Source organism: Schistocerca cancellata, chromosome 1 (assembly GCF_023864275.1).
Source record: "Schistocerca cancellata isolate TAMUIC-IGC-003103 chromosome 1, iqSchCanc2.1, whole genome shotgun sequence".
Taxonomy (NCBI): domain Eukaryota; kingdom Metazoa; phylum Arthropoda; class Insecta; order Orthoptera; family Acrididae; genus Schistocerca; species Schistocerca cancellata.
In genome coordinates, this window is record NC_064626.1 from 804,597,225 (window position 1) to 804,619,377 (window position 22,153).

The 22,153-nt window shown below is 43.2% G+C and overlaps 1 protein-coding gene across 1 annotated transcript in view; it reads left to right on the forward strand.

The window, feature by feature from the left end:
• Positions 1-22,153, forward strand: part of LOC126187984 (zinc finger protein 34-like) — a 65,021-nt gene that overhangs the window by 37,480 nt on the left and 5,388 nt on the right. The window lies entirely within an intron of this gene.

Sequence of the window (22,153 nt, forward strand, 5' to 3'; positions counted from 1 at the left end):
GTACATCGATGTTGTCGCCAGTGGTCGGCGGAAGGTGCACGTGCCCGTCGACCTGGGACCGGACCGCAGCGACGCACGGATGCACGCCAAGACCGTAGGATCCTACGCAGTGCCGTAGGGGACCGCACCGCCACTTCCCAGCAAATTAGGGACACAGTTGCTCCTGGGGTATCGGCGAGGACCATTCGCAACCGTCTCCATGAAGCTGGGCTACAGTCCCGCACACCGTTAGGCCGTCTTCCGCTCACGCCCCAACATCGTGCAGCCTGCCTCCAGTGGTGTCGCGACAGGCGTGAATGGAGGGACGAATGGAGACGTATCGTCTTCAGCGATGAGAGTCGCTTCTGCCTTGGTGCCAATGATGGTCGTATGCGTGTTTGGCGCCGTGCAGGTGAGCGCCACAATCAGGACTGCATACGACCGAGGCACACAGGGCCAACACCCGGCATCATGGTGTGGGGAGCGATCTCCTACACTGGCCGTACACCACTGGTGATCGTCGAGGGGACACTGAATAGTGCACGGTACATCCAAACCGTCATCGAACCCATCGTTCTACCATTCCTAGACCGGCAAGGAAACTTGCTGTTCCAACAGGACAATGCACGTCCGCATGTATCCCGTGCCACACAACGTGCTCTAGAAGGTGTAAGTCAACTACCCTGGCCAGCAAGATCTCCGGATCTGTCCCCCATTGAGCATGTTTGGGACTGGATGAAGCGTCGTCTCGCGCGGTCTGCACGTCCAGCACGAACGCTGGTCCAACTGAGGCGCCAGGTGGAAATGGCATGGCAAGCCGTTCCACAGGACTACATCCAGCATCTCTACGATCGTCTCCATGGGAGAATAGCAGCCCGCATTGCTGCGAAAGGTGGATATACACTGTACTAGTGCCGACATTGTGCATGCTCTGTTGCCTGTGTCTATGTGCCTGTGGTTCTGTCAGTGTGATAATGTGATGTATCTGACCCCAGGAATGTGTCAATAAAGTTTCCCCTTCCTGGGACAATGAATTCACGGTGTTCTTATTTCAATTTCCAGGAGTGTACATTGAAAGCAGCAGAAAATTGTTAACAGGTTCTGTTCAATGTGAGTTCTGTAGCTTTGCCCACCATTGTTTTGCAATAAGCTATTTTTATCCAGTTTCACTCTAAATTCATGATTCCTGTTATCATCAGAACTCGCTCATATTTACTCACTCAAAAAATTACAATTCAGTTTGAATCTCTTCCTTTGGTCTGATTTGGTGGAGATCACACAAAGTTGCATAATACTAAAAATTAGCTGAGTTGTAAAGTTCTTCAATCATTCTTCTGCAGTTGATGGTAGTGGGAGTCTGATATATATAATGGAAATCAGTGAATCCTAAACTTAGCTATTACATTTTAAAAGCTGCCGTAAGGGCCTTCAAATGGCTATTGAATAAGAGCAGTATTAATCTTTTGGTTGTATGGTTCCACTAACAGAATGTAAATTTTGATAATGCTTTATCACATTCCCAATAGCTCATAACATTTCACCATAAAAATGTTAAAGATTTTCTAATATTGCGCTTACTCCAAGCATTAATAGATATCTAATCTACGTGTCACCTCCACATTGTCATATTTCATAATTATTTACTTGGGTATATATCATTGCATTTCTCTATTCACAGTTAAAAACACTGTGCTCTCAGTAGAGGTTATAATGACTCAAATAGTGATTTCAAACTCAAACTCAAGAAGCCAAACTGGACTTATTTGAATTCAAACTGCTACATGAGTCATTATAGCATCTGAGGTCTCCAGCATTAGGAGGCAAAAAACCAGGCACAGAAACATCCCTCAAGCCATGATCTAGCACCCATGTAACAAAATGCAAATACTGGCCATGAAAGTCAGCATATATTATCAATATAACATTTTTTAACTTTTCATCATTAGGGCTCTTGGTAGACTGAACTCTGCTTGTGTCTTCATGTCTTGCCATCATAAGAAGGTTTACTGTTACTTTCATATAGTAATATATTCACTTATTTTGACAATTTCGTGACATGATCAGGGTAGTGAGTATTATATTCAGATGTTTTATGTTTTTTATATTATACTTTCTGACTTGTTCCACACCCATGAGAGTCACCTCATTTTTGGGTCTATGGAACGAAAACTAGATCTAATCTAATCATAGTATCACAGTAAAACAAATCATAGGAAGTTCTTCCTTTCTGTTTATTCTGCTTATTCACAGTCTGGTTGGAGCATAATACTGTTACTAATCATTTCCCCTTCCCTTAACTATTTCGTCTCTTTTTGAAACATATACTTAAAAAGGTGGCTGTGGTGGTCTAGTGGTTAGAGCACTAGGCTCCGGCCCAAGGTCTGCCCTCCAGGATGGCCTGGGTTCACTCAGCTTGCTGTCAAATGAGTGTTGACCATCTCTCCCAGGGAAAAAAAGGCAGTCAGGGCAATGGAACCACCACCTTTCCCTTCCTAGTGCCATTACGAAGAACTCTCGTGTGGGCCTGGGGGTTAGAATAGTCCCTAGGTTTTCCTGCCTGTTGTAAGAGACGACTAAAAGGAGTCCACACCTTTCAGCCTTTATGTGATGGTCCCCTGTAGGGTTTGACCTCTGTTTTGCAGAATTTTCCCAAAGAGCGAGCCAATTGGGGGAGGGTGACTTACATGGTGCATTGTGCCCATTATGCATTGAGATCTGTAGCCCACTCTCTCATCGTGGCATTGCAGTCCCGCTCATCCTCCATCTCTTGAGTGAGGACACCTTCCTGAGTGCATTTTCCTCCACCCACTATGCAGTGTCGTTTTCTGTGCCAACGAGAAGCATGGAATTCTTTGCACCTCATATCCAGCACAGTAGCCAGTCCGTTGTAGTTGGGCCGCCATGTACGCTATTGGTTGTAGCCCCCTGACTACACAGAGATCGCTCTGCTGATGCATGCACCGTTAACTCCCCATGTATGCCAAGGAATAGATGCCCGTCACCCTAGGGCATCAGGACTCCCGCAATGGTCATCCTGCCTGGTGGTCTTTGCTGCGGCTGGGTGGCAGCCGTGGGGAGGTTCCATGGTCAGAGTGAGTGGCATGAGGGCAGATGATGCACGATGAAGCGTACCACATCATCACTTGCTGGTGATCAAATGTCAGCAGTCGCTAAGCGTTCCAAGTCTCAGTACAATGCAAGGAAGTATGATCCCAAATCGTTCCCCTCCATGGCACACCATGGTAGGAATGCCAGGCTAAGGATGGTAGCAAACTTATTCGCCCCAGTACCTCATATGTACAAGAGCTGATGGGGCTCCTTTGTCTCAATGAAGCCTCAGTTTTTTGTGGAGCATTTAGAGGACAAGTTTGGGAGGTGGAGGGCTTGTCCAAAATGCTGTCAGGGTCAGTCTTGATAAAAATGGCATCCTCTGCCCAGTCATGGGCATAACTCACTTGTGACAAGCTGGGGGATGTTTCCATTACCGTCTTGCCTCATTAGAGCTTAAATGTGGGCCAGGATATTGTTTTCCACAGGTACCTTCTTTTGCAGTCTGACGACGAGCTGTGCGCCAACTTACAGTGACGAGGAGTTCATTTCATCCAGCACGTCCATCGGGGTCCAAGGGATAATCACGTTGCCACTGGTGCCTTCATCTTGGCCTATGAGGGTGACACATTACCTGAGAAAGTCAAGGTGATGGTCTACCGCTGTGATTGCAAGCCATATATCTCTCCCCCATGCTGTATTTTTAAGTGCTGGAAGTTCAGCCATACGACTTCCCACTGTACTTCCAGCATCACATGCTGAGATTGTGGACGTCCATCCCATCCCAATACTCCATGTTCCCTACGTCCTATCTGTGTCAGCTGCAGAGAGCATCATTCACCTTGCTCAGCAGACTGCAGGATTTTACAGCAAGAAAGGGAAATCATGGAATACAAGACCCTGCACCGACTAACCTACACTGAGGTCAAGAGGAAATATGAGCACCTACATCATGTGGCTATGACCTCCTCTTACGCCGCTGCTTCGAGAACAGTTGTAGCCCCGTCAGTTCCTCGAGTTCCAGTTGGCTCTTGGAGCCGGATGACTACACCTGCCCCCTTGATGATGGGGGGGGGGGGGGAGGCATTTCCCTCCCTGTTGCTCCTGCACCACCTACCTTGGACCTTGGGAGCAGTGTCCCTCCAACCATCAGGGACACCAGTCCCCACTTCTCAGCTGGAGAAGCATAAGTCTTTTTTGGATCACTCCCTTCCCAGGTTTCTGCTAGTGGGAAAGATGACACCCGCCAGTGGCTGAAGTGCCGAAAAACAGCTGGTCATAGGGCTTCACTGACATCCTTAGTCCTGGAAACTGAATCATTGAAGCCCTCCCAGCCAGAGAAACCCAAGGATCAGTGAGAGAAATCCAGAAAGAAGACTCCCAAGACCAAGGGAATTGCAGTGGCACCCACACCACACTACCTACAAGTTCTGCGTCTGAGGATGAGGTGAAGATTCTGGCATCTGTTCAGGACCTTGATCTCGCCAAATCCTCAGACACAATGTGGATATAGCCTGTTCAGGAAATAAGTCAGTGGCAGCAGGTAACCCTGAGGCGTAGACTACCGTATTTACTCAAATCTAAGCCGCACTTTTTTTCCGGTTTTTGTAATCCAAAAAACCGCCTGCGGCTTAGAATCGAGTGCAAAGCAAGCTGAAGTTCTGAAAAATGTTGATAGGTGCCGCCACAATTAACTTCTGCCATCGAATATATGTAGCGCTACACAGGCATCCTTTGTAGGCACAAAGATAAATACTGGCGCCAAAACCTCTGCGTCAGTAAATAAAATTAAAAAAAAAAAAAATTGAAAGACAAGCTTTTTTTCTCCGCCCGAGTTTCGACCACTGCACTTTCATACATTATCCAACGAAGTAAATACAAATTCCGTATTGTTTATCTTCGAATTTCAATGTACTACGAAAATCCGACTGGTAATACTGGGATTTTTGTCAATATGGCCAACTCTACGTTCTGAATTTTTTCCTACCTGTGAGAAGAGATGGTTGCTAATAGGAACCTGATGAAATGTGAATCACATGCAGTATTCTCTTCACCATAAGAATAATACGAATATAAACATTTTGCCATGTATCCATTCGTGTTTGCTTCTATCTCATTTAAATCCTGTCTGCCAAATAAACTACGAAACTAGAGTGAGACAACAGCAAACGCGGAAGAATATACGTATCGTGTCATGTTTATATTCGTATTACTCTTATGCCTAATAGTGATACAGTCAGAAATGAAGCACGGCAACTGACTAGATTTTTAAATCTAAGATGACTAATTTCTGTGCAGAATTTGATGTACTAAAGAAGCAGCCGCAAAGATTTTCAAACAGAGAAAAATTTTCGCCAAACTCTCGTTCAGAACATGTTCTATCATACGCAGTCTATTATTTGGTTCTTGTTGATCATTATCAAAGAAAGCAGCAGTGTAAGTAACAACAAATAGCAGTCTCTTGCCATTGTTTCGCTAATGAGATGATTCCTCTCTTTTTTTAATTGTAGGCGGCGGTAGCGTGCACAAAAGCAAGCCATGCCGCGAGCAGCGACAGGCCGTAAACACGCACTATCAGAATGCGACAAACAATGCATGACACAGTATAGTAATGCATTTTCAGCTTGGAGTGACTGACGTAAACACCTATAACATAGAAAACGGCACTTATCAGATCAAAGCAAAATGAGCAATCGATTCAAACCAGACGAAGCACGTGAAAAAGGAAGGGTATCCGTATAAACACGGACGGAGCGCCTGACGCATAGCAATGGCTACCTGGTAAAGCTTAACTGCTAAGCTTTCGACTCGAACCAAACTACTGTAGCTGTATCGTCATTCATTCGACCTAAATTGTGTCTCATATTACAATGGACCAACTTTGTTTCGATTTGGAGGTGCGGCCTAAAACTTTTCTCTCCCCTTGAATTTCGAGTCTCAAATTTCAGGTGCGGCTTAGATTTGGGAATTTTTTTTTCCTTTATTTCGAGTCTCATTTTTCAGGTGCGGCTTAGATTCGAGTGCGGCTTACATTCGAGTAAATACGGTACCTCATTGAGTGTTTCATGCCTTCCCAGTCTCACGATCACGTCATCCTCCAGTGGAATTGCGGCAGTTTTTCCACCACCTGGCTGAGCTACGGCAGCTGTTAAGCTTTACACCTGCTTTCTGCATTGCCCTCCAGGAAACCTGGTTCCCGGCAATGCGGAGCCCTGCCCTTCGTGGCTACAGGTGATATTACAAGAATCGTAGCAAATATAATAGAATGTCAGGTGGAGTTTGCGTTTATGTCTTGAACTCGGTATGTAGTGAACCTGTGCCCCTTCAAACTCCTCTTGAAGCTGTGGCTGTCACGATATGGACAACACAGGAAATAACTGTCTGTAACATATATCTGTCTCTAGAGGGTGCGGTACCCCTGAACATATTGGTTGCACTGATTGATCAACTTCCTGAACCTTTCCTACATTTTGGAGATTTTAATGCCCATAACCCCTTGTGGGGTAGCAACATGCTTACTGGCCATGGCAGAGATGTCGAAAATTTACTGTCCCAACTCGATCTCTGCCTCTTAAATACTGGGGCCGCTACACATTTCAGTGTGGCTCATAGTAGTTACTCGGCCACTGATTTATCAATTTGCCGCCCAGGTCCACTGGAGAGCACATGACGACCTGTGTATTAGTGACCACTTCCCCATCTTCCTGTCACTCTCCCTGCATCATGCCCTTGAACCGCCTACCCATATGGGCTTTAAACAAGGCAGGCTGGGTAGCCTTCACCTCTGCTGTCATCATTGAATCTCCCCCATGTCATGCCATCGATGTTGTGATAGAGCAGGTCACTACAACAATAGTTTCTGTGGCGGAAAACGTGATCCCTCATTCTCTAGGGTGCCCCTGGCAAAAGACAGTCCCTTGGTGGTCGCCGGAAGTCACTGAGGCAATTAAAGAGCGTTGGTGAGCTCTACAATAACATAATTTGCACCCTTCCCTAGAGCACCTGATAGCCTTTAAGCAGCTCTGTACCCGCATTTGCCTGCTTATAAAATCACGGAAACAGGAGTGTTGTCGACCATTGGGTGCCATACATCACCTTCCCAAGTTTGGATGAAGATCAGACTTCTTTTTGGGTACCAGTCCCCAACATGTGTTCCTGGCGTTAACATCAATGGTGTGCCCTCTACCGACGCAAATGCGATTGCCAAGCACTTTGCTGAGCATTATGCATGAGCCTCCGCATAGGAGAACTACTCCCCAGCCTTTCACACCCTCAAACAGCGGATGGAAAGGATTGTCCTCTTGTTCACTACACACCACAGTGAACCCTATGACACCCCATTTACAGAGTGGGAGCTCCTCAGCACCCTTGCACATTGCCCCAACACAGCCCCTGGGCCGGATCGGATCCACAGTCAGATGATTAAACGTCTCTCGTCTTCTACAAGTGATATCTCCTTGTCATCTTCAGCTGGATCTGGTGCAATGGTGTCTCCATCGCAGTGGCGGGAGAGCACCATTATTCCAGCGCTAAAACCCGGTAAAAATCTGCTTTATGTGGATAGTTATCGGTCCATCAGCCTCACCAACATCCTCTGTAAGCTGCTGGAATGTATGGTGTGTCGGCGGTTGGGTTGGGTCCTGGAGTCACGGGGCCTACGAGCTCCATGTCAGGGCGGCTTCCGCCAGGGTTGCTCTACCACTGATAATTTTGTGTCCCTCGAGTCTGCCATCCAAACAGCCTTTTCTAGACTCCAACATCTGGTTGCCATCTTTTTTTACTTACATAAGCATATGACATGACCTGGCGACGTCATATCCTTGCTACATTCTATGGGTGGGGTCTCCGAGGCCCACTCCCGATTTTTATCCACAACTTCCTGTCACTCCATATTTTCCATGTCCAAGTTGGTGCCTCCCCTAGTTCCCCCCACATTCAGGAGAATGGCGTTCTGCAGGGTTCCGTATTGACTGTATCACTATTTTAGTGGCCATCAATGGCCTAGCAGCAACTGTAGGGCCGTCGGTCTCCCCTTCTCTGTACGTGGATGACTTCTGCATTTCGTATTGCTCCTCCAGTACTGGTGTTGCTGAGTGGCACCTACAGGGAGCCATTCACAAGGTGCAGTCATGGGCTCTGGCCCACGGCTTCCAGTTTTCAGCCGTGTGTCATGCACTTCTGTTGGCATCGCACTGTTAATCCAGAACCTGTCTGTAGTGGAGAAGTATCAATTCTTAAAACTGGTTTTTGATGCCCAGTTGACTTGGCTACCTCACCTTCATCAGCTTAAGTGGGAGTGCTGGCAGCACCTCAGCACTCTCCATTGCCTAAGCAATACCAACTGGCATGCAGATCGCTCTACGCTGTTGCAGCTCTACAGAGCCCTTGTTCAGTCCCGCCCTGAGTGTGGGAGTCTGGGTTACAGTTACCACCTCTATTTGAGGTCCATTCACGTACACCTCCATGGTGTACACCTCGGCCAAAGTTTCGTCTGGACCTTTTGCATGGCCCTAAGGACTCTGTTAACCTACCGCTCTCCGCTGTCACTTCCTCTCGATTCTTGACACGTTCTGCGACTCTGAAGTTGTTTACACTGATGACTCGATGGCTGATGGTAATGTTGGCTTCGCCTATGTCCACAGAGGTCATACTGAACAGCATTCCTTGCCCGCTGGCTGCAGTGTGTTCACTGCAGAGCTTGTGGCTGTATCCCGTGTACTTCAGTACATCCATTCCTGTTCTTGTGAGTCGTTTCTTCTCTGTTTTGACTCCCTGAGCAACTTACAAGCTATTGACCAGTGCTACCCTTGCCATCCTTTGGTAGTGAACATCCAGGAGTCCATCTCTGCCCTGGAATCGTCCAGTCTTACTGTCGTGTTTGCGTGGACCCCAGGACACGTCGGAATTCCAGGCAATGAACTTGCTAATAGGCTGACCAAACAGGCTACACGGAAACCACTCCTGTAGATGGGCATCTCTGAAATTGACCTGCGTTCTGTCTTGGAAGATTCAGTGGCATAACAGTATGCACAACAAACTGTGTGTCATTAAGGAGACTGAGAACGTGTGGAAGTCTTCCCTGCGGGCTTCTCACAGGGAATCAGTTGTCCTTTGTCGACTCTGCATTGGCCATACGTGTCTCACATATGGTTACCTCCTCCATCGTGAGGACCCACCTCAGTGTTGCTGTGGCTCCCAAATGACAGTGGTCTGCCTCTTGCTAGACTGCCCACTTCTAGCCGCTCTGCAGCAGACTTTTAACTTTCCCAGCACCCTACCTTCGGTGTTGGGCACCAATGCCTCAATAGCAGCTTTACTTTTACATTTTATTCATGAGGGTGGGTTTTGTCATTTGATCTGAGTTTTAGTACACGTCCTTTGTCCCTCTTTGTCCCCCACCCTAGGACTTTTAGGGTGGAAGTTTTAATGTGTTGCAGAGTGGCTGGCTTCTCCTTTTTTATTGTCATGGTCAGCCAGCCATGGTAATCTGCTTTCTTGTTTTTAATCTCCTCTCCCTGTTTCTTGCGTGTCTCTGTGGTTTTCTTGTCCTGTTTTGTTCATTGTAGTGTTTGTTGTCCTTCTGTCATTCTTCCTTTCTCCTGTTATTGTGCCGTACATCTTCTTTGTTTTCTTCTTTCTCTTGGGTAATTGTTCTGCTGGGAACAAGGGACTGATGACCTCGCGGTTAGGTCCTTTCCCCCCCCCCCCCCCCCCCCCCGCCCCTCTTTTAAACCAACCAATCAACAAACCAACCAACCAACCAACCATTGCAAGGAAATGCTGCACTCTACCTGCAGTCAAGCCTTAGCCCTGTCTCTGGCTTGTGCCAGAGGTTTTACCTATTACTAAAGAAGAAAGTAGATATGGTTAATATGATTGAAAAACACATAATGCATAAGAACAAAATGTTTTCAAAAGACACATGTTACTTGAAATGTTAGGAATTAACCACATTTGAGACAGTTTTTTAGTTTTATTGTTTAGTATTATAACCTATAACAAAAGTGGATAATTATGTGGATGCCTCATTGGTAAACAAAGATGCACACTGTGATTCCGTAGATTTTCCCGGCGTCTTATATGTTTATGCTCTTCATGGGTATGCTGCTGCATATGATTGTCTTCACTACATGATATTTTGGCAATCCATCTGGCCGTCATCTTCAGGTGCGAAGGCTGAGTATACAATCATGCCAGAACTGAACATTCACATGCACATCATTTTTTTTTTTTTTTGCCTAACTCCAGCATATCGTATCTGATATTCAAAATAGGATTATTTTAAATTAATTTTGGAATGAAAATTCCAAGTCTTCATTTTCAGATTCTAACCAAACATTTTGTGTATATAAACAACCATAACAAGTAAAAATGTCACGTAACACCCAGAGATGAAGCTGCAAAGTTCAGAAAGCATTGTACATAGGAAATGAAATGAAATGCACTTTGAACAGAGGCAGTGTTTTACTCCGTACTTCATTTATGGGCTGTTCAAGCAAAGGAAAAACTTGGAGTAGGATTATTTTGCTGCCTGTTTCTTTTATGTGCAGTGCCCATGACAATTTTGTTACTTTATGGTCTTGTACAGATCTCCACTTTACTGCATAGCTACAGTCAACTCCAGAATACCCACCAAACACAGATAAGCAGTATTCAAAATAAACCAAGCTAGTGTAAATATATAGATTGTATTATCATCATCATCATCATCATCACCACAATCATCATCACTGTCAGAACTTCCTCATTGATTTCTGTCCTGGTGTAGCTTTTCCCTCTCCACTGTATTCCATGTTACTCCTCTCCTCTTGAAATTGAGATTGTATCATTAACTTCAATTACCCTACATAGCTCAAATTAATCACTGTAAAACTTTTATCATTATGCCAGAATGCATAAGTGAGCACTTTGGGATCTGTAAAAATGGTAAACTTTCTGACCTCTAGTTGTGTATGAAAGTACTTCATAGCATCATAGATAGCAAGAAGTTCTCTATCATTTGTGCTCCTCTTTTGCTATGAAGGAGACAGCTTGTGAGAGTAAAAAGAGAGTGGCTGCCATGAATAGCGTAATAATAAAAACAAATAAACTAAATAATTACATTTATATGATATTCTTACTAAAAAAAAATCTAGACTGGCAAAATAGCAAGAGTAACATAAAAAAGCCATTCAGTAAACAAGCCGTTGTGGCCTTCAGTTCAAAGACTGGTTTGATGCACTTCTCCATGCTGATCTGTCCTCTTTATCTCTGCATCCTACCTCCATCCAAACCTGCTTAATGTATTCAAGCCTTGGTCTCCCTGTAAATCTTTAATCATTATGCCAGAATGCATAAGTGAGCACTTTGAGATCTGTAAAAATAGTAAACTTTCTGACCTCTAGTTGTGTATGGAAGTACTTCATAGCATCATAGATAGCAAGAAGTTCTCTATCATTTGTGCTCCTCTTTTGCTATGAAGGAGACAGCTTGTGAGAGTAAAAAGAGAGTGGCTGCCATGTGCCATCATGGAATTGTTGTAACACTGCACTGGTAACTATTTGGATTCCATCAATAACTAAATGGTGAGGGTTGTACATCAACAATTAGTGCAAGGACTGCATCCAGTTCAGGATGAGTGTGAAGTGCTGCATTGGTTTTGCTGCCTCAAAGGTAGAACTCATGGCATCTGCCACTGGATTGGTAAGTTACTCTAGATTTTCAGACCAGCAAGTGCTGCTGTCTACAATATGTGTAGCTCTGTCAAGTGTGGTGGATATCAGTGATAGAAGTTGATAGGAAGTTGACATGTGACTGACCAAATACATGCTTTGCAGTGTTCAGCTCTGCACCATAAAATTCTAAATGCTTGAGAACTTCTGTTATGTGCCATCTGTGGTGCTCAGCTAAGTGTGTCATCCAAATATGCAACATAGAAAGGAAGACTGAACTGATGAATCATTGCCATGATTGTGCAGCGTTCTGTAGGTCAAATGTCATGAAAAGGCTCCCAAATAACCCAGATGATGTGATGATGGCTGTCTTCAGTATATCTTTTTACACCACTGGTATCTCAGTAAACACCTTAGCACAATCAAGGACACTGAAAATTGTTGCACCACATAATGTGTAATTACAATCCCGTAATAAAGACACTGGATAATGATTTGGTACTGTTCAAGCATCGAGTGCACAATAGCCCCACAAGGACACTATGCACCACACTTCTTTGATACAAGAGGCTAGGGAGATGACTATGGACTACAGGATGGATGAATAATTCCTTCCCTAAGCATGGTGTTAAATTCTGCCTTCACAATGGCTAAGCGGTCGGGTGCTAGATATCTAGGTTTAAATGGGACAGGCAGTCCATCAGTGGTTTTAATACAATGAACTGTGTTGTGACGTACCTTTTCAGTGCTCCAGGTGGTTGCATCAGGGCTGGAAATCGCAGCAATGGGTCTGCAGGCTTGCCACTGGCCACTTGCATGACAATGGCCGTGTGCATTGCTGCACTGCATTGGAATCTTGATGCTGTCAGGCCAGTGATGCCGTCAGGCCAGTGATGCCGTCAGGCCAGTGATGCCGTCAGGCCAGTGATGCCGTCAGGCCAGTGATGCCGTCAGGCCAGTGATGCCGTCAGGCCAGTGATGCCGTCAGGCCAGTGATACTGTCAGCAATTTGCACTTTCACTATCTCAGGCAGCAGGTAATAGTACGCTGAGAAATTGGCTCCACGATGGACTCTGTCGCATCTGCAATCGTGAAATACCATGCAAAGATATTATGCAACCCCAGATCTAATTCCATTTGCTGCATTCCATCTGTATGGAAGAGTTGTTTGCTGTGGTAGGGCAGAATAAGGTTGATGCTTGTTTGCTGTGTAATAGGATTCAAGGAAATATGCTTAAGTCTGGTACAGTATCCCCAAAATATTTCCGATCTGACTTCTGACCCCATTATAAATGGGCACTATGATTGTGCTCGGTTATCAGATGATGTGCTTAAACCTGATGGCCACTGGTAGAGCATGGTACATTTGTATACCTAATTGATCATGAAAGGAGTCTGTATACATGGAAGAAGCCTGGAGATACTGACAGGTTTCAGATAGATTATATAATGGTAAGACAGAGATTTAGGAACCAGGTTTTAAATTGTAAGACATTTCCTGGGGCAGATGTAGATTCTGACCACAATCTATTGGTTATGAACTGCAGATTGAAACTGAAGAAACTGCAAAAAGGTGGGAATTTAAGGAGATGGGACCTGGATAAACTGAAAGAACCAGAGGTTGTAGAGAGTTTCAGGGAGAGCATTAGGGAACAATTGACAGGAATGGGGGAAAGAAATACAGTAGAAGAAGAATGGGTAGCTCTGAGGGATGAAGTGGTGAAGGCAGCAGACGATCAAGTAGGTAAAAAGACGCGGGCTAATAGAAATCCATGGGTAACAGAAGAAATATTGAATTTAATTGATGAAAGGAGAAAATATAAAAATGCAGTAAATGAAGCAGGCAAAAAGGAATACAAACGTCTCAAAAATGAAATCGACAGGAAGTGCAAAATGGCTAAGCAGGGATGGCTAGAGGACAAATGTAAGGATGTAGAGGCTTGTCTCACTAGGGGTAAGATAGATACTGCCTACAGGAAAATTAAAGAGACCTTTGGAGAGAAGAGAACCACTTGTATGAATATCAAGAGCTCAGATGGCAACCCAGTTCTAAGCAAAGAAGGGAAAGCAGAAAGGTGGAAGGAGTATATAGAGGGTTTATACAAGGGCGATGTACTTGAGGACAATATTATGGAAATGGAAGAGGATGTAGATGAAGATGAAATGGGAGATAAGATACTGCGTGAAGAGTTTGACAGAGCACTGAAAGACCTGAGTCAAAACAAGGCCCCGGGAGTAGACAACATTCCATTAGAACTACTGATGGCCTCAGGAGAGCCAGTCATGACAAAACTCTACCATCTGGTGAGCACGATGTATGAGACAGGCGAAATACCCTCAGACTTTAAGAAGAATATAATAATTCCAATCCCAAAGAAAGCAGGTGTTGACAGATGTGAAAGTTACCGAACTATCAGTTTAATAAGTCACAGCTGCAAAATACTAACGCGAATTCTTTACAGACGAATGGAAAAACTGGTAGAAGCCGACCTCGGGGAAGATCAGTTTGGATTCCGTAGAAATGTTGGAACACGTGAGGCAATACTGACCTTACGACTTATCTTGGAAGAAAGATTAAGAAAAGGCAAACCTACGTTTCTAGCATTTGTAGACTTAGAGAAAGCTTTTGACAATGTTGACTGGAATACTCTCTTTCAAATTCTGAAGGTGGCAGGGGTAAAATACAGGGAGCGAAAGGCTATTTACAATTTGTACAGAAACCAGATGGCAGTTATAAGAGTCGAGGGGCATGAAAGGGAAGCAGTGGTTGGGAAAGGAGTGAGACAGGGTTGTAGCCTCTCCCCGATGTTATTCAATCTGTATATTGAGCAAGCAGTAAAGGAAACAAAAGAAAAATTCGGAGTAGGTATTAAAATTCATGGAGAAGAAGTAAAAACTTTGAGGTTCGCCGATGACATTGTAATTCTGTCAGAGACAGCAAAGGACTTGGAAGAGCAGTTGAACGGAATGGACAGTGTCTTGAAAAGAGGATATAAGATGAACATCAACAAAAGCAAAACGAGGATAATGGAATGTAGTCAAATTAAGTCGGGTGATGCTGAGGGAATTAGATTAGGAAATGAGACACTTAAAGTAGTAAAGGAGTTTTGCTATTTAGGGAGTAAAATAACCGATGATGGTCGAAGTAGAGAGGATATAAAATGTAGACTGGCAATGGCAAGGAAAGCGTTTCTCAAGAAGAGAAATTTGTTAACATCGAATATAGATTTAGGTATCAGGAAGTCGTTTCTGAAAGTATTTGTATGGAGTGTAGCCATGTATGGAAGTGAGACATGGACGATAACTAGTTTGGACAAGAAGAGAATAGAAGCTTTCGAAATGTGGTGCTACAGAAGAATGCTGAAGATAAGGTGGGTAGATCACGTAACTAATGAGGAGGTATTGAATAGGATTGGGGAGAAGAGAAGTTTGTGGCACAACTTGACTAGAAGAAGGGATCGGTTGGTAGGACATGTTCTGAGGCATTGAGGGATCACAAATTTAGCATTGGAGGGCAGCGTGGAGGGTAAAAATCGTAGAGGGAGACCAAGAGATCAATACACTAAGCAGATTCGGAAGGATGTAGGTTGCAGTAGGTACTGGGAGATGAAGAAGCTTGCACAGGATAGAGTAGCATGGAGAGCTGCATCAAACCAGTCTCAGGACTGAAGACCACAACAACAATTGATATGCTTCAGAAGATGAAAATGTTGTGGAAGAGTGGCTTCTTGATCTCTTGTGGTAGCAGTTTTTGTCGCTGCTACAGTTGTGCCAAGATAACGGTTCACTGATCTGTTTAGTTAGCACATCAGCCTTGGCTGCAAGATAGCCACAGTCCACACGTTACTATCGTTGGTGATATGGTGCTACACTGCACTTATCAAGGTGGGTGTCAGCACACCCATTATCTTTTCAGCTAAGTCAGCCACTGCATCCTGAGGCACCTCAGTTTGTGATTCTATAATCTCCTTTATTTGCAGTCGTCTGTGACTACTCCGTAATGCATGTAGCAAGTTGTCAGATATGGTGCCATTCTGGACCTTGCTCCTCAAGTGCCATAGATGCTGCAATGGCTTCCGGTCATCAATATCCTCCTGTGCTAAAACTTGCTTGTTATGCTCTTCTTGAGATGCTGAGAGTATGAATTAATTCCGTCTTCAGCTTCTCATAGGAGTTAGTTGTAGGTAGCCTAGTTATCACATTTTCAGTCCCTGCTGCATACTAATGACTCACCACAATTGCAAACTTTGAGGAATCTTTTGTCATTGTAGCAGGAAGAAAAAAGGCCTCCACTTGCACAAATCACAGCATGGGATGTGTGGCCAGTAGGCCACAGCAATCAGTCATGGTAGAAAGCTTGGTTAGCTAGTAGCTTGAGTTCTTTCTGGGCTGTAGTGCAGGCTAGATCAAAGCAGTGTCACCGATTTGTCAGGCTGGCTGCTTTTCCACTGTTCAATCTTTAAATTTGTCATGTTGAGCTCTAGCCTGACTCTTGACCAAGGAATGAACAAAACTTTATGGCAGTGCACAGCAATGGGTAGTATTGAGATGTAGCAACTCGGAGACATTTTCGAACATGTAGACACTTCCCTGAGATACAAGGATGAATTAGTGTGTTGTTACGTTCAAAATCAAGTAACTGGACAGGAATATATCTCTGAAAAACAGTAGATCACAAGACTAAGAATACACACATAACTAAGGAAATAAAACAGTGCCTCTGGTGGCTGGCGTGAAAACAGTTTGACATCAGTCGCACTACCCAGCGCGACCTTTCAGCAAGAGGATGTGAGTCGCTACACTTCCATTACCAAATTGACAATTCTTTGATGCCTTGGATGTGTCCAGTCAACCAATCCCTTCTTTTAGTCAAGTTTTGCCATAAATCTTCACCCCCCCCCCCCCCCCCAATTCAATTAAGTACCTCATTATTTATTGTTCAATCTGCCCATCTAATCTCAGCATTTTAGCACATTTCAATGGCTTCTATTCTCTTTTTACTGGAACTGCTTATCATTGATATTTCACCGCCATATAAGGCTTCATTCCAAACAAATAGCTTGAGAAGAGACTTCCTAATTCTTGGATTGATAGATGTTAACATATTTCTCTTTGTCAGAAATGCTTTTCTAGCTGTTGCCAGTCTTACATCTTCTGTACTTCAATTATCACCAGTTATTTTGCTGCTGAGATAGCAAACCTGCTACTTTTAGTGTCTTATTTCCTAATATAATTCCCACAGCATTGCTTTGTCTAAATCGATTACATTCCATGACCCTTGTTTTACTTCTTTTGAAGCTGATCATATTGCATCTTTTTAAAACATTATACATTCCATCCCACTGTTCTTCCGAGTGCTTTGTTGTCTCTGACAGAGTTGCAATGTCATCAGCAAACCTCAAAGTTTTTATTTCTACTTCATGAATTTTGATTCCCAGATTTGTCTTACGTTTCCTTCCAAACTTGCTCAACATACAGATTGAATAATATTGAGGATAGGCTACAACCCTTTGCAACTACTGCTTCCTTTTAATGTCCTTTCACACAACTGCAGCCTGCTTTCTATACAAATTGTAAGTAGCCTTTTGTTATCCCTGCTACTTTCATAATTTCAAAAACTGTATTCCAGTTAACATTGTCAAAAGCTTTTTATAAATCTGCAAATGCTACAATAGTAGGTTTTCCTGTCTTCACCCTATATTCTAGGATAAATCATAGGATCTGTTTTCCCACAAATATTCCTACATTTCTCTGGAATTCAAACTGATCTTCCCCAAGATTTAATTCTGTCAATTTTTTTCCATTTTTCTGTAAATAATTTGTGTCAGTTTTTGCCAACATGGCTTATGAAACTGATAGTTTCTCTTTTCTCCAAAAATCTCTCTAATTTTTGTATAGTGGCATCCATCTTTCCCCTAGTTATGCATGCTTCTGCAGCCTTGCATTTGTCTTCTAGTGTTCTTGTGTAGCCATTTCGCACTTTCTGTCATTCTCACTATTTTAGATGTGTGTATTCTCTGTTGCGTGCTTCATTTGCTCCATTTTCATATTCTTTCATCAGTTAAATCAGTATCTCTTGTGCTGTTCAAAGATTATCACTGAGCTTCGTCTTTTTACCTTGTGATCCTCTGCTGCAGTCTCTGTTTCTTCTTTCAAAGTTACCTGTTTGTCTTCTATTGTATTCCCTTTAATTCACTCAGTCCAATGTTGCCTAAAGCTCCCAGGGAAATTCTCAACAACCTCTGGTTCTTTCAATTAATCCCAAGTCTTATCTTCTTAGTTTATTACCATTTTGCAATTTCTTGAATTTCAATCTGCAGTTCACAACCAATAAATTAGGGCCAGAATCCCCATCTGCCCCTGAAGTCTTATAGTTTAAAATCTGGTTTCAGAATCTTTCTCTTACCAATACATATTCTGTTTGAAACCTTCCAGTGTCCTCAGTCTCTTTCATGTATACAACCTCCTTTCATGTCCCTTAAAAACCAAGTATTAGTGATGATTAAATTATGCTCTGTGCAAAATTCTACCAGGGGCTTCCCCTTTCATCCTTTCCCCCAGTCCTTGTTCTCCCACTATTTTTCCTTCTTGTCCTTTTCCTACTACCGAATTTCAGTCTTCCATCACAGTTAAACAGTGGAAATGCCAGGATGGGATAGAAACAATGTTATGAAAACGATAAATTGCTACTCACCACATAGAGGAGGCACTGAGTTGCAGGCAAGCACTGTAAAGACACTGTTAAACATTTAAGCTTTTGAACAAAAAAGTCTGTATTCAGAAATAGAAATGCGCGCACACACACACACACACACACACACACACACACACACACACACACACACACACACCAGAGACAATGGCCATGTGTGTGAGAGTTGTACTTGTGTGAATGTGTGTGTATGTTTTCTTATTATTATTATTATTATTATTTTTGAAGAAGGATCTTTTTTGTCCAAAAGCGTAGATGTTCAGTGATCTATTCATTGTGTCATCTGTGACTCAGTGCCTCCTCTATGTGGTGGGTAGCAATCCATCACAATGAAATTTTGATCTCCCTTAACTTCCTGAATAATTTTGTTTATCTCATCATACATTCTCTCAATTCTTTCATCATCTGCAGAGCTACTTGGGTTATAAACTAGTACTACTATGGTGGGTGTGGGCTCCATGTCTGTCTTGGTTACAATAATGCATTCACTACATTGTTTGTAGTAGTTTATCCACAGTCTTGTTTTCTTATTCATTATTGCTTTTGCAATACCCATATTTGATTTTGTGGTCGCAGCCCTGTAATGACCTGACCAAAAGTCCTGCTCATCCTGCCACCACACTTTACTAATTCCCAGTATATCTAACTTCAACCTATCCATTTCCATGGTTAAATTCTGTAACATACTTACATTGTTAACATTCCACACTTCAACCCATTTAATGCCAGTTATGTTTTTCCTGATGTCCTGATGATGACAGTCTCCCTGAGGAGTCCCTGTTCAGAGATCTGAATGGGGGAGTATTTTACCTCCAGATATTTTAACCAAGAGGATGCCATCATCATTAAGCCATACGATAGAGCTGTGTCACCTCAGAGGGTTTGAGGGGGGGGGGGGGGATAAAGGCTGTAGTTTTTCAGGGGTAAACTTAATCCAAAAACTGTAGTCTAAATTATTGAATTGGATAGATAAAAAATCTACCCACCATGCAGCAGTGGAACACACACACACACACACACACACACACACACACACACACACACACACAAAAGGCAGTTGTAATTGGCAAGCTTTCTAAGCCCATGGCTCCTTCGTCAGGCAGAAGTCCAGGAAAAGGGGTAGATTTTGGGAAAGTCACCAGAACTGTTGGTCAGAAGAGACTTACTGTACATCTACATCTACATCATACTCCACAAGCCACCTAATGGTGTGTGGCCTAGGGTACTTTCGGTACCACTATCTGATACCTCTAACCGTGTTCCACTCACAAATAGTACATGGGAAGAATGATTGTCGGTAAGCCTCTGTACTGGCTGTAAGTTCTCAATTTTTCTCATCGTGGTCAATACATGAGATGTATGTGGGAGGGGGGGGGGGGGGGGGGGGGAATTAATATGTTGTCCGGCTCCTCCTCAAAAGTGCTGCCCCTCTGTACTGGCTCTAATTTCTTGGATTTTCTCCTCCTGGTCAATACACGATATGTATGTGGGAGGAAGTACAATGTTGTCTGACTCCTTCTGAAAAGTGCTGTCTCGAAATTTCAATAGTAAATCTCTCCGTGGTGCACAACACCTCTCTTGTAACATCTGCCAACGGAGTTCATTTAGCATTTCTGTAACTCTCTCTCACCAGCTAAACAGTCCTATGACAAAACATGCCGCTCGTCATTGGAACTTTTCTATCTCCTCCATCAGTCCTGCATCATAGGAATCCCAGATAGAGGAACAATACTCAAGAATTGGGTAAACAAGCATCTTATAAGCCACTTCTTTTGTGGATGAGTTACATTTCCTTAAGATTCTTCCGATGAATCTGACAGTGATCCTGGTGTCTACTTTTCCCACTATCTGTTTTATGTGGTCATTCCACTTAAGGTCATTCTGGATAGTTAAGCGTAGATATTTTACAGCAAATGGTGTCTCCAGCTGTTTGTCATCAATAGTGTAGCTGTACAGTAGTGGATATCTTTTCCTATGTATGCGCAATATGTTACATTTATTTACATTCAGAGTCAACTGCCAGAGCCTCCACCAATCACCAATTCTCTGCAGGTTTTTCTGCAAATTCTTACTATCTTCTGGCGTTGCTACTTTGGTATAGACAACTCCATCATCTGCAAATAGCCTTAAAGAGTGTCTGACACTTTCTACTAGTTCATTTATATATTTTGTAAACAGCAACAGTCCTATCACACTTCCCTGTGGTACTTCAGGTATTACCTATACAACTGTCAATTTTGTTCCATTAAGAGTGACATGTTGAGATCTATCTGCAAGAAAGTCTTGAATCCAATTGCAAGTCTGCCCCGATACTCTGTAAGCTCGTATTTTTATTTTCATTAAACGGCAATGCGGGACAGTGCGTCAAATGCCTTACTGAAATCAAGGAAAACGACATCAATCTGAGCACCGTTGTCCACTGCGCTGTGGGCCTCGTGGAGGAACAGAGCAAGTTGCGTTTCACAGGGTTTCTGTTTGCAGAATCCATGTAGATTTTTATAGAGGAGATGTTCATTTTCCAAAAAGTCATAATTCTTGAGCATAAAACTTGTTCCATAAAACTTGTTCCATAATTCTACAACAGATTGACATCAACAATATAGGTCTATAATTGTGTGGATCTGCCTTATGGCCTTTCTTGGAAATGGGAATGACCTGCACTTTTTTCCAGTCGTTAGGTACATTTCATTGCTCAAGCGCTCTTTGATGAATTACTGCAAGAAGGGGAGCAAGTTCTTTCAAATAATCTTTATAGAATCTTATAGGTATCTCATCTGGTCCTGACACCTTTCCAATACTAAGCAATTTAGCTGCTTTTCAATTCCGCGATCGGTTATTTCAATACTGCCATTTCGACATTCATACGATGATTGAAAGGAGGGACAGTGTTACAGTCTTCTGCAGTGAAACAACTTCAGAAAACCAAATTCAGTATTTCGGTCTTCTCTCTGTTATCTTCCATTGCGGAGCCGGTGTGGGCACTGAGAGAATGAACAGATGATTTTGACCCACTTACTGATTTTACATATGACCAGAATCTCTTAGGATTTTTACTCAGGTCGGTTAACAATGTCTTACTTTCAAAATCGTGAATGCTTCTCTCATTGCTCTCCTTATACCCATTTTCACTTTGTTCAGCTTTTGTTTGTCAGCTAGGTTTTTACTTCTCTCGAATCTGAGATGAAGTGCTCTTTGTTTACGTAGCGCATTTCTAACGCAGCTATTAAACCACGGTGGATCTTTCCCATCCGTTAAAACCTTACTCGGAACATACTTGTCTAGGCCATATTGAACAATGCTTTTGAATTTTTTCCATTTGTTCTCCACATCTTCACCCTCATCACAGAATATTTGATGCTGACTGCTGAGATAGTTTGAAATTTGTATCCTGTCACCCTTGCTGAGCAAATGTATCTTCCTACCTTTATTAACATTCCTTGTAGGATCCAATGTCGTAGATGCTGTCACAGCCTTATAATCCCTGATACCTTCCTCTACGTTAACTGATCCGATAAGTTCAGGTGTGTTTGTTGCCAGGAGGGCTAAGATGTTATCCTCATAGTTGGTTCTCCAACTATCTGCTGAAGGTAATTTTTGGACAAGACATCCAGAACAGTGAAACACAAATCCCTGTCTCTGGCACCAGTTTTGATGGCATAACACTCCCAATCTATAACTGGTAAGTTGAAGTCGCCCCCTATTATAACGGCGTGATCAGGAAAATTACTAATGATATTCTACAAGTTCTGTCTGAAGTGCTCTA